Source organism: Leptodactylus fuscus, chromosome 9 (assembly GCF_031893055.1).
Source record: "Leptodactylus fuscus isolate aLepFus1 chromosome 9, aLepFus1.hap2, whole genome shotgun sequence".
Classification (NCBI taxonomy): domain Eukaryota; kingdom Metazoa; phylum Chordata; class Amphibia; order Anura; family Leptodactylidae; genus Leptodactylus; species Leptodactylus fuscus.
Window position 1 is genome coordinate 90,301,361 of NC_134273.1, and position 13,948 is coordinate 90,315,308.

The 13,948-nt window shown below is 53.5% G+C and overlaps 1 protein-coding gene and 1 long non-coding RNA gene across 8 annotated transcripts in view; both read right to left on the reverse strand.

Moving 5' to 3' along the window:
• The window catches only part of CACNA2D2 (calcium voltage-gated channel auxiliary subunit alpha2delta 2), a 147,241-nt gene that overhangs the window by 52,730 nt on the left and 80,563 nt on the right, over positions 1 to 13,948 (reverse strand). The window lies entirely within an intron of this gene.
• LOC142218690 (uncharacterized) lies at positions 9,889 to 11,688 on the reverse strand. Of its 2 annotated transcripts, XR_012717470.1 has the most exons (5): positions 11,642 to 11,688; positions 11,467 to 11,561; positions 11,117 to 11,257; positions 10,942 to 11,036; positions 9,889 to 10,210 (listed from the first exon to the last, which is right to left on the reverse strand). It is a non-coding gene; the product is annotated as an uncharacterized LOC142218690 (long non-coding RNA). The 2 variants fall into 2 exon arrangements; XR_012717469.1 differs by lacking the exon at positions 11,117 to 11,257.

Below are 13,948 nucleotides of genomic sequence, written 5' to 3' on the forward strand. Positions count from 1 at the left end.
CTGTACTGTGACATCACTGTGTGTATTATCCTGTACTGTGACATCACTGTGTGTATTACCCCTGTACTGTGACATCACTGTGTGTATTATCCCTGTACTGTGACATCACTGTGTGTATTATCTCTGTACTGTGACATCACTGTGTGTATTATCCCTGTACTGTGACATCACTGTGTGTATTATCCCTGTACTGTGACATCACTGTGTGTATTATCCTGTACTGTGACATCACTGTGTGTATTATCTCTGTACTGTGACATCACTGTGTGTATTATCTCTGTACTGTGACATCACTGTGTGTATTATCTCTGTACTGTGACATCACTGTGTGTATTATCCTGTACTGTGACATCACTGTGTGTATTATCTCTGTACTGTGACATCACTGTGTGTATTATCCCTGTACTGTGACATCACTGTGTGTATTATCCTGTACTGTGACATCACTGTGTGTATTATCTCTGTACTGTGACATCACTGTGTGTATTATCCTGTACTGTGACATCACTGTGTGTATTATCCTGTACTGTGACATCACTGTGTGTATTATCCTGTACTGTGACATCACTGTGTGTATTATCCTGTACTGTGACATCACTGTGTGTATTATCTCTGTACTGTGACATCACTGTGTGTATTATCCTGTACTGTGACATCACTGTGTGTATTATGCAGTTTACTAATAAGATATTTCACATGATGTTCTTGGTGGGTTGGAGCTGATATTCGGGTTCTTGTTCCACCCCTGTATATACCTCACATCCCTCTTGTATACGCCATCCTACAGGTATATATCCACTCCGGCACCATCCATACGTCCTTGCAGTTTGCAGCACAGATGAATATGCTCAGCATGTGCAGCTCATGTAATAATTGCGCAGTAAAAGCTCTACCTGAAAGGCGGATATTCTGTGGGCGGAATAAGTGGCGGAGCACAGCGGGAGCTGCCAGTGACTGATGGGCGTAGTAACCCCTCCACTGCCAGAGCACTTACCGCCACACCGCACTGCCTATATACAGGGATAGGGGAGATTGTTACATAGGACTGCCGGTGACATCTACTACATTACACAGGACTGCCGGTGACATCTACTACATTACATAGGACTGCCGGTGACATCTACTACATGACATAGGACTGCCGGTGACATCTACTACATTACATAGGACTGCCGGTGACATCTACTACATTACATAGGACTGCCGGTGACATCTACTACATTACACGGGACTGCCGGTGACATCTACTACATGACATAGGACTGCCGGTGACATCTACTACATGACATAGGACTGCCGGTGACATCTACTACATTACACGGGACTGCCGGTGACATCTACTACATGACATAGGACTGCCGGTGACATCTACTACATTACATAGGACTGCCGGTGACATCTACTACATTACATGGGACTGCCGGTGACATCTACTACATGACATGGGACTGCCAGTGACACCTACTACATGACATGGGACTGCCAGTGACATCTACTACATTACATAGGACTGCCGGTGACATCTACTACATTACACGGGACTGCCGGTGACATCTACTACATGACATAGGACTGCCGGTGACATCTACTACATGACATAGGACTGCCAGTGACATCTACTACATTACATAGGACTGCCGGTGACATCTACTACATTACACGGGACTGCCGGTGACATCTACTACATGACATGGGACTGTCGGTGACATCTACTACATTACATAGGACTGCCGGTGACATCTACTACATTACATAGGACTGCCGGTGACATCTAGTACATGACATGGGACTGCCGGTGACATCTAGTACATGACATGGGACTGCCGGTGACATCTACTACATGACATGGGACTGTCGGTGACATCTACTACATTACACAGGACTGCCGGTGACATCTACTACATTACATAGGACTGCCGGTGACATCTACTGCATGACATGGGACTGCCGGTGACATCTACTACATTACATAGGACTGCCGGTGACATCTACTACATTACCTGTATATAGAGAGTTATCACTGTGTTATCTGTGGTGTTACATAGGACTGCCGGTGACATCTGCTACATGATCTGTGGTGTTACATAGGACTGCAGTGACCTGGTCGGCTCTGCTACACGTGTGTCATGGTGCTGCAGTGCGGCCGCGCGTTCTTCTCCATTCCAGGCACACGGCGTCTCCGGTTGTATTAAAGCATTTAGAGGAGATCAGTGAGGGGTTAGGGGACTTAGCACAGCGAGGTGGAGGCGCGACGCTCTGCAGACCGTACATGGCACAGCGCAGATAATATTCTTAATCCAAATATATAAATAAAAAGAAAATAAATCATACAAACAGCCGCGGGCGCAAACTATCAAGTCCGCGGCGTTTCTGCAGCTACACGCAATGTGACCTTTTCCAGCCCAATCTCTCGTGTTCCGGTCGCCGCGCTGATGGAAAAATTAATACAATAGATTTTATTTAAAGGGAAAAAGGTCACGAGAAAACGGCGAAAACTAATCTCAGGTGGTAGAAGAAGAATATGTGCACCCCTCCCCCGTACCCCTCCCCCACAATACACCCCAAAGACACAACAAGACGCCGACAATTCTGCGATCTCCTCCTGCGCCGCGCAAATCTCAGTATTGGACAAATACTACCCATCACTACACAAAGTGGCAAATGTGCCCAGAGAGGGGCGGCCCAGACTGGGGGCAGGAAGGAGGGCACTGCCATGGGCACTGCCACCGACCCAAGAACAGCGGGAAGCAGCAGCTGCACTACCATTGTTGGTGGGGCTGGTACAATGGCCCCACCCAAATGCACAGAACAACCTCCATACACTGTATAACCCCCCCCATACATGTTACAACCACCTGCCCGCCCTAGATGGTACAACCGCCCGCCCGCCATAGACGGTACAACCGCCCGCCATAGACAGTACAACCGCCCGTCTGCCATAGAAGGTACAACTGCCCGCCATAGACGGTACAACCGCCCGCCATAGACGGTACAACCGCCCGCCCGCCATAGACGGTACAACCGCCCGCCATAGAGGGTACAACCGCCCGCCATAGAGGGTACAACCGCCCGTCCGCCATAGAAGGTACAACCGCCCGCCCGCCATAGACGGTACAACCGAAAACCGCCATAGAGGGTACAACCGCCCGCCCGCCATAGACAGTACAACCGCCTGCCATAGATGGTACAACCGCCCACCCGCCATAGACGGTACAACCGCCCGCCCGCCCGCCATAGACGGTACAACCGAAAACCGCCATAGACGGTACAACCGCCCGCCATAGAGGGTACAACCGCCCGCCATAGACAGTACAACCGCCCGCCATAGATGGTACAACCGCCCGCCATAGACGGTACAACCGCCCGCCATAGGCAGTTCAACCGCCCGCCATAGACAGTTCAACCACCCGCCATAGACAGTTCAACCACCCGTCCGCCATAGACGGTACGATCACGTACAGTCGGGGGACGTCTTGTGGGGCTGTCGCCCTCTCTCAGCTTTGTGAAATTAGAGGAAGAAATGTGACCATGTCCGAGCGCAGCGACCGATCAATGATCAGAGAGACTGTACCCAAGTAGTGGGCAGAGCGCTGGATCCAACTGTAACAGACCCTCAGCGGGGGAGTCATAGGTCAGGACAGGTTGTCAGTCTCCATAGACACAGAAAGGTTTCCATACACTGAGGGGATGAGAGACGGCGCTGACACATTGTACCAGACACCTCCCAAGGCGAGTCCTGTCTCAGGGGATGTAGCGCCTTCTGTCCTGTCCTGTGCCGGATCCCACAGGGACCCCGATCCGAAAATATCCCACATGAGAGTCTCCTTGACTATATTAACATTAGGATCTAATCAGCAATCACCGAGGCTCCTAATTTACTGATTAGCTCTGATTAACCCGGCGGAGCGCAGGAAGCCGGAGCCCGGGGCCCGAGAGCAGGGGGAGGGGCGGCATCACAGCAACACCGGGCGGGGCCGTGACAACCTCTACACATCATATATACAGCTGGGTGTCAGGAATAGAAGAATAGCTGTACTGTAGTACAAGGGGGCGGAGCTCATGTCTGATCACATGTCAGTGATGTCAGTAACAGGGGGCGGGGCTGTGACTACCTCTCAGACATGATATATACAGGGGGCGGGGCTGTGACTACCTCTCAGACATGATATATACAGGGGGCGGGGCTGTGACTACCTCTCAGACATGGTATATACAGGGGGCGGGGCTGTGACAATCTCTCAGACATGATATATACAGGGGGCGGGGCTGTGACTACCTCTCAGACATGGTATATACAGGGGGCGGGGCTGTGACTACCTCTCAGACATGGTATATACAGGGGGCGGGGCTGTGACAACCTCTCAGACATGATATATACAGGGGGCGGGGCTGTGACAACCTCTCAGACATGATATATACAGGGGGCGGGGCTGTGACAACCTCTCAGACATGATATATACAGGGGGCGGGGCTGTGACTACCTCTCAGACATGATATATACAGGGGGCGGGGCTGTGACTACCTCTCAGACATGATATATACAGGGGGCGGGGCTGTGACTACCTCTCAGACATGGTATATACAGGGGGCGGGGCTGTGACTACCTCTCAGACATGATATATACAGCTAGTTGTCAGTAACAGGGGGCGGGGCTGTGACTACCTCTCAGACATGATATATACAGGGGGCGGGGCTGTGACTACCTCTCAGACATGATATATACAGGGGGCGGGGCTGTGACTACCTCTCAGACATGATATATACAGGGGGCGGGGCTGTGACTACCTCTCAGACATGATATATACAGGGGGCGGGGCTGTGACTACCTCTCAGACATGATATATACAGGGGGCGGGGCTGTGACTACCTCTCAGACATGATATATACAGGGGGCGGGGCTGTGACTACCTCTCAGACATGGTATATACAGGGGGCGGGGCTGTGACTACCTCTCAGACATGGTATATACAGGGGGCGGGGCTGTGACTACCTCTCAGACATGGTATATACAGGGGGCGGGGCTGTGACTACCTCTCAGACATGATATATACAGGGGGCGGGGCTGTGACTACCTCTCAGACATGATATATACAGGGGGCGGGGCTGTGACTACCTCTCAGACATGGTATATACAGGGGGCGGGGCTGTGACTACCTCTCAGACATGATATATACAGGGGGCGGGGCTGTGACTACCTCTCAGACATGATATATACAGGGGGCGGGGCTGTGACTACCTCTCAGACATGGTATATACAGGGGGCGGGGCTGTGACTACCTCTCAGACATGGTATATACAGGGGGCGGGGCTGTGACTACCTCTCAGACATGGTATATACAGGGGGCGGGGCTGTGACTACCTCTCAGACATGGTATATACAGGGGGCGGGGCTGTGACTACCTCTCAGACATGGTATATACAGGGGGCGGGGCTGTGACTACCTCTCAGACATGGTATATACAGGGGGCGGGGCTGTGACTACCTCTCAGACATGATATATACAGCTGGTTGTCAGTAACAGGGGGCGGGGCTGTGACAACCAATGAATACATGACATGACCTTGCTCTTCTCCTATTGGTTAATGTGATGGATATTTCGCCTTGTTCTGGTCACATGACATTCCGGATCTCAGGCACTGTCTTCTGTGTCTTGCGGTGACTCCAGCGCGCGCTATTGTTCTGTGGTATCAGCCGGGGCCATTGCTTTGTACTCGGGTCTCCGTAGAGATTTTGTCACATTAGCGGCAGCATTTATAATGGTTGCTTAGATACGCGCGGTGCGGGATGGATACGTGTCATTACCTGGGCTGAGCAGAAATCTATCTGGTTGGGGTGTGGGCGATATATGGGAACAGAAGGTATGACGCCCACCACAGCGCCATGGTATGGGGCGACCTCCGTGGGGCGGAGAGTCATGTGACGAGCTTTGTGCGACTGTACGGTCGGGATCTACGGGTTGTAAAAATTAAAGTGCGCTTATGACAAAAGATTCCGGCAGCGGCGTCCGATCACTTGCCGTCTTCGCCAAGATCTGGCCGTCAGTGACAACGTCCTTGTATACAGGCTGAAGCGCTGCCACAGCTGAGGGGTTGTTACAATTGTATCCAGTCTGGACAATCCTGTGTAATCCAGAACTACAGAGTGATACAATGTATCAGTGCAGATAGAAAGTGAGGAAGGAGGCAGCTCACAGAGGATAGTCTGCACTGATACAATGTAACAAACCCTCAGCACCGTGAGCAGGACTATACAATGAGAGATTCTGAGCTCACAGAGGATTGTCTGCACTGATACAATGTAACAAACCCTCAGCACCGTGAGCAGGACTATACAGGGAGAGATGCTGAGCTCACAGAGGATAGTCTGCACTGATACAATGTAACAAACCCTCAGCACCGTGAGCAGGACTATACAATGAGAGATTCTGAGCTCACAGAGGATTGTCTGCACTGATACAATGTAACAAACCCTCAGCACCGTGAGCAGGACTATACAGGGAGAGATGCTGAGCTCACAGAGGATAGTCTGCACTGATACAATGTAACAAACCCTCAGCACCGTGAGCAGGACTATACAGGGAGAGATGCTGAGCTCACAGAGGATTGTCTGCACTGATACAATGTAACAAACCCTCAGCATCTCTCCCTGTATAGTCCTGCTCATAGTGCTGAGCTCACAGAGGATTGTCTGCACTGATACAATGTAACAAACCCTCAGCACCGTGAGCAGGACTATACAATGAGAGATTCTGAGCTCACAGAGGATTGTCTGCACTGATACAATGTAACAAACCCTCAGCACTGTGAGCAGGACTATACAGGGAGAGATGCTGAGCTCACAGAGGATTGTCTGCACTGATACATTGCTACAAACCCTCAGCACTGTGAGCAGGGAGGTTTCCGCCGGTTTGTCGTGTGTGTTACACTGACGTGCCTGTGTGTACAGGGGGCAGGCTGGCGCGGCGGCGGGTACGTAATTAGCCAGGGGTGACCTCTAACAAAAAAAACACTTGAATGTTAGCGAGAAAATCTCTCCTAATGTTATGCAAATTGTCAGCGAGGCAATCAGACTGCGCGGCCGTCAGCGAGGCGGCTACTGCCGCGTACAGCAATTTACATGCAATTACCCAGAGTGCCCCGAGAGTACCCCTCGTGGGCCCGGAGAGAGGGACAGGACGGGGGAGGGGAGGACAAGCAGGTGAACAAGGTGCCCAATGATCGGGACAATGACCAGGCGGCAACACGACGGCGCCAGCACTTGCCAATAATTACCTCTAATAGCAGATTATACCGCAGAGAGGAGAGGTGAGGGCGGGTGAGGGACAGACAGCGCCATCTATAGGGGGTGCTACATACAGATCTGGAACCCCCGGGGACAGTATAGGGGCGGTGGGGAAGGAGAGGCCATACTGTTTACAGCTGAGGGTTTGTTACTGTGTAGTTTACATTTTATCCATCTGGGTGAGGAGTTGGGGTCGTATCTGATCCCCGTTCACACATGGGTTGGTTCTAGTCTTTGGAGGCCCCCACCTATGTATATAAGGTGTACAATGACGGGCACGATTGTGTGGCAGACCTGCAGACCGTCCCCTCCGCCGCTGCCGCCCTTCACCTTCACACGGTCTAATGTGTTTCCTCTGACGGTGTAATTATCTTCAGCAGCAGTGACACAATCACCCCCATCGGATCGATATCGCGCTCAGCTCCGCACCCATTGTGCACAGGGGTCGGACCGTTTCGATCCAGGCAGCAGTGAGAAGAAAAGAGATGAGACGAGCCGGGCTGGGTGGCAAGGCTGGAATCATTAACCCGCTCACTATCAGATGGCGCTCAGGGCTGGCACCTGTCATTGGCAGCTCAGTGACGTCCTCCTGCCAGTCAGTCTGTGCCAGAGACAAGAGGCCGTCTAGTAACGACTTATTCTCACGTGAGGCCTGCGCCGCCCCGACATCATCATGTACCGCCTGCGCCGCCCCGACATCATCATGTACAGCCTGCGCCGCCCCGACATCATGTACCGCCCCGACATCATCGTGTACCCACTGCGCCATCCCGACATCATCATGTACCGCCTGCGCTGCCCCAACACCATCACATTCTGCCTGCGCCATCCCAACATCATCATATACCGCCTGCGCCATCCCGACATCATGTACCGCCTGCGCCATCCCGACACCATCACATTCTGCCTGCACCACCCCGACATCCTTACGTACCGCCTGTGCCATCCCAACATCATCATGTACCGCCTGCGCTGCCCCGACATCATTATGTAACGCCTGCGCCATCCCGACATCCTTATGTACCACCTGTGCTGCCCCGACACCATCATTTACCGCCTGTGCTGCCCCGACACCATCATTTACCGCCTGCGCTGCCCCGACATCATCATGTACCGCCTGCACTGCCCCAACATCATCATGTACCGCCTGTGCCACCCCGACATCATCATGTACCGCCTGTGCCACCCCGACATCATCATGTACCGCCTGCGCCGCCCCAACATCATGTACCGCCTGCGCTGCCCCGACATCATCATGTACCGCCTGCACTGCCCCAACATCATCATGTACCGCCTGTGCCACCCGACATCATCATGTACCGCCTGCGCTGCCCCGGCATCATCATGTACCGCCTGCGCCGCCCCAACATCATGTACCGCCTGCGCTGCCCCGGCATCATCATGTACCGCCTGCGCTGCCCCGACATCATCATGTACCGCCTGCGCTGCCCCGACATCATCATGTACCGCCTGCGCTGCCCCGGCATCATCATGTACCGCCTGCGCTGCCCCGGCATCATCATGTAGCGCCTGCGCTGCCCCGACATCATCATGTACCGCCTGCGTTGCCCCGACATCATCATGTACCGCCTGCGCTGCCCCGACATCATCATGTACCGCCTGCGCTGCCCCGGCATCATCATGTACCGCCTGCGCTGCCCCGACATCATCATGTACCGCCTGCGCTGCCCTGACATATAGCAATACTTTGCCTCCCTGCCAGCTGTGCCCTCCTGCCTATACATCTCTATGGCCTGTTTATTAGGATGCCACACAGTGCGCCCCAGCACGACAGGGGATCCATGATCACTGCCATCTGCTCCCCCCACTGGCATCAGTCACGCCTGGCAGCGCCCCCTCCAGCCTGACGACGTCTCACATTACGCTAGTGAGCAGACACCTTCCCTTCCAAATAGGTCACCGCCAACTGTGGCGCTCGCTGACTAACACCTGTCAGACACCTGCACCACCCGACACCAGCTGTCACCGCACCAGCTGCAGAGCAAGGAAGACACCCCACCAGAAACCAGGAGTGACCCCTTCTCACAGTCTTATCTGCCTCTGGGAAAGCTGGGTGACCAGTAATCGATCTGCCTTCACAGCTCACACAACACACACAGCTTTCCCATCCTCCTGACTGGCAGGGATGTATAACCAGAGCCCTGCCCAGAGAGCTGACACTCCATGTGACGGAGGCGACATGGCAGGCGGTGGAGTACGCAGCACCGCGCTCCTCTTCTCTTACTGACATTGTGACTCACGAGATTCATTAAGTGACAAAGGGACAAATTATCTCCTGTCAGACGTGACTGACGTCTAATTGGCGCATAATCGCATCAGCGCGCAGACTAAACTTCCCTCCGTATCGCAGAACTACCCAGAAATCCCTGCACAGCCCCCGCCCAATGGGTGTCAGGACCACTACTATACAGCAGGGGCGCAACAACTACCCCCAACATGGGCAAATCCTTCAGGAGAATCCCGGAAAGTGAAACCGCACCGAAGCCAAAAGAGGCGGCGACGGGGAATACAGAACTGATAGGCGGCAGCCATGTCACCGCTGCTCTCTAGTATACGGATAGGCTGTATTCTCAGTGATGTCACCGCTGCTCTCTAGTATACGGATAGGCTGTATTCTCAGTGATGTCACCGCTGCTCTCTAGTATACGGATAGGCTGTATTCTCAGTGATGTCACCGCTGCTCTCTAGTATACAGATAGGCTGTATTCTCAGTGATGTCACCGCTGCTCTCTAGTATACGGATAGGCTGTATTCTCAGTGATGTCACCGCTGATCTCTAGTATATGGATAGGCTGTATTCTCAGTGATGTCACCGCTCTCTAGTATACGGATAGGCTGTATTCTCAGTGATGTCACCGCTGCTCTCTAGTATATGGATAGGCTGTATTCTCAGTGATGTCACCGCTCTCTAGTATACGGATAGGCTGTATTCTCAGTGATGTCACCGCTCTCTAGTATATACATAGGCTGTATTCTCAGTGATGTCACTGCTCTCTAGTATACGGATAGGCTGTATTCTCAGTGATGTCACCGCTGCTCTCTAGTATACGGATAGGCTGTATTCTCAGTGATGTCACCGCTCTCTAGTATATACATAGGCTGTATTCTCAGTGATGTCACTGCTCTCTAGTATACGGATAGGCTGTATTCTCAGTGATGTCACCGCTGCTCTCTAGTATACGGATAGGCTGTATTCTCAGTGATGTCACCGCTCTCTAGTATACGGATAGGCTGTATTCTCAGTGATGTCACCGCTCTCTAGTATACGGATAGGCTGTATTCTCAGTGATGTCACTGCTCTCTAGTATACGGATAGGCTGTATTCTCAGTGATGTCACCGCTCTCTAGTATATGGATAGGCTGTATTCTCAGTGATGTCACTGCTCTCTAGTATACGGATAGGCTGTATTCTCAGTGATGTCACCGCTCTCTAGTATACGGATAGGCTGTATTCTCAGTGATGTCACCGCTCTCTAGTATATACATAGGCTGTATTCTCAGTGATGTCACCGCTCTCTAGTATACGGATAGGCTGTATTCTCAGTGATGTCACTGTTCTCTAGTATACGGATAGGCTGTATTCTCAGTGATGTCACTGCTCTCTAGTATACGGATAGGCTGTATTCTCAGTGATGTCACTGCTCTCTAGTATACGGATAGGCTGTATTCTCAGTGATGTCACTGCTGATCTCTAGTATACGGATAGGCTGTATTCTCAGTGATGTCACCGCTCTCTAGTATATACATAGGCTGTATTCTCAGTGATGTCACCGCTCTCTAGTATACGGATAGGCTGTATTCTCAGTGATGTCACTGATCTCTAGTATACGGATAGGCTGTATTCTCAGTGATGTCACCGCTGCTCTCTAGTATACGGATAGGCTGTATTCTCAGTGATGTCACTGCTGATCTCTAGTATACGGATAGGCTGTATTCTCAGTGATGTCACAGCTCTCTAGTATACGGATAGGCTGTATTCTCAGTGATGTCACCGCTCTCTAGTATACGGATAGGCTGTATTCTCAGTGATGTCACCGCTCTCTAGTATACGGATAGGCTGTATTCTCAGTGATGTCACCGCTCTCTAGTATACGGATAGCCTGTATTCTCAGTGATGTCACCGCTCTCTAGTATACGGATAGGCTGTATTCTCAGTGATGTCACCGCTCTCTAGTATACGGATAGGCTGTATTCTCAGTGATGTCACTGCTGATCTCTAGTATACGGATAGGCTGTATTCTCAGTGATGTCACCGCTCTCTAGTATACGGATAGGCTGTATTCTCAGTGATGTCACCGCTCTCTAGTATACGGATAGGCTGTATTCTCAGTGATGTCACCGCTCTCTAGTATATGGATAGGCTGTATTCTCAGTGATGTCACCGCTCTCTAGTATACGGATAGGCTGTATTCTCAGTGATGTCACCGCTGCTCTCTAGTATATACATAGGCTGTATTCTCAGTGATGTCACCGCTCTCTAGTATATGGATAGGCTGTATTCTCAGTGATGTCACCGCTCTCTAGTATACGGATAGGCTGTATTCTCAGTGATGTCACCGCTCTCTAGTATACGGATAGGCTGTATTCTCAGTGATGTCACCGCTGCTCTCTAGTATATACATAGGCTGTATTCTCTCTATATACGCTGTACTGTAGTTGCTCCGGGCTATCACTATCTTGGTCTTCGTACACATTACACCTTCTCTCCTGCGCTGCAGGTTCTGGGCAGGCCTGGCACTGGGAGGGTTAATCGCTCCTCGGTGCATTTAATGCGTCTGCAGGATTACTCACTGGCATATTAAGCCCCCTCCTCGGTGACACCATAAATACAGTGATTTGCCGCACTCGCCCTCCTCTTACACTCAGCCCCCCACAGGCGCTACCTCTTGAATTAGCTCATATAGATGACTCCCAGAATCCTCTGCTCTGCCAGGATGGAAAAAACCCCAAGGAGAGCGGGACGGAGAAAAGTAGGGCGAGTGCAGGGAAAGGAGAAGCAGCGGCCATGCTGGAGAATCTGCCCCTGAGCATGACCGCCAGCCACCGAGGGTCCTGCACTGTCCTCCACCACTGTATGCCACCCATGGTGGTCTCACACCACAAACCCACTACTGTTCCACCCACAGGCCCATCCTGTCCTCACCTCCCTGGTGGCGCCCATACCCTGCACCGGCCCGTCCTGTCCTCACCTCCCTGGTGGTGCCCATACCCTGCACCGGCCCGTCCTGTCCTCACCTCCCCTGGTGGCGCTCATACCCTGCACCGGCCCGTCCTGTCCTCACCTCCCTGGTGGCGCCCATACCCTGCACCGGCCCGTCCTGTCCTCACCTCCCCTGGTGGTGCCCATACCCTGCACCGGCCCGTCCTGTCCTCACCTCCCTGGTGGTGCCCATACCCTGCACCGGCCCGTCCTGTCCTCACCTCCCCTGGTGGCGCTCATACCCTGCACCGGCCCGTCCTGTCCTCACCTCCCTGGTGGCGCCCATACCCTGCACCGGCCCGTCCTGTCCTCACCTCCCCTGGTGGCGCCCATACCCTGCACCGGCCCGTCCTGTCCTCACCTCCCCTGGTGGCGCTCATACCCTGCACCGGCCCGTCCTGTCCTCACCTCCCCTGGTGGCGCTCATACCCTGCACCGGCCCGTCCTGCCCTCACCTCCCCTGGTGGCGCCCATACCCTGCACCGGCCCGTCCTGTCCTCACCTCCCCTGGTGGCGCTCATACCCTGCACCGGCCCGTCCTGTCCTCACCTCCCCTGGTGGCGCTCATACCCTGCACCGGCCCGTCCTGTCCTCACCTCCCTGGTGGTGCCCATACCCTGCACCGGCCCGTCCTGTCCTCACCTCCCCTGGTGGCCCTCATACCCTACACCGGCCCGTCCTGTCCTCACCTCCCCTGGTGGTGCCCATACCCTGCACCGGCCCGTCCTGTCCTCACCTCCCTGGTGGTGCCCATACCCTGCACCGGCCCGTCCTGTCCTCACCTCCCTCGTGGTGCCCATACCCTGCACCGGCCCGTCCTGTCCTCACCTCCCCTGGTGGCGCTCATACCCTACACCGGCCCGTCCTGTCCTCACCTCCCTGGTGGTGCCCATACCCTGCACCGGCCCTTCCTGTCCTAACCTCCCCTGGTAGCCCTCATACCCTGCACCGGCCCGTCCTGTCCTCACCTCCCCTGGTGGCCCTCATACCCTGCACCGGCCCGTCCTGTCCTCACCTCCCCTGGTAGCGCCCATACCCTGCACCGGCCCGTCCTGTCCTGTCCTCACCTCCCCTGGTAGCGCCCATACCCTGCACCGGTTCGGCCCGTCTCCCCCCCTCAGCCCCCCCTCTTTGTTTTGCACGTTCCCTTCTTCAAGATGCTCCAGCAGATGGTGTTGACATACACACAGTCTCAGTCACCGCTGCACCAGACGGTATTGTGGGTAAACCCATGGATAGGTGCCCTCCTCCCGCGTCTGGCACGTTTACTGCCCGGACTCCCAGAGAGACAAGCATTTGGCAAGGAGATAAGTTGGCAGCCGGCAGGGAAGTGTTATCAGCTTCGTACCGACTACCCCGTGTAACAGCGAAGACCAACCACGCAGAGCCTGCGCGACGGGCACGAGAACGCAGTCTGCGCCAAAGACTGCATTAACCCTGTCCTTA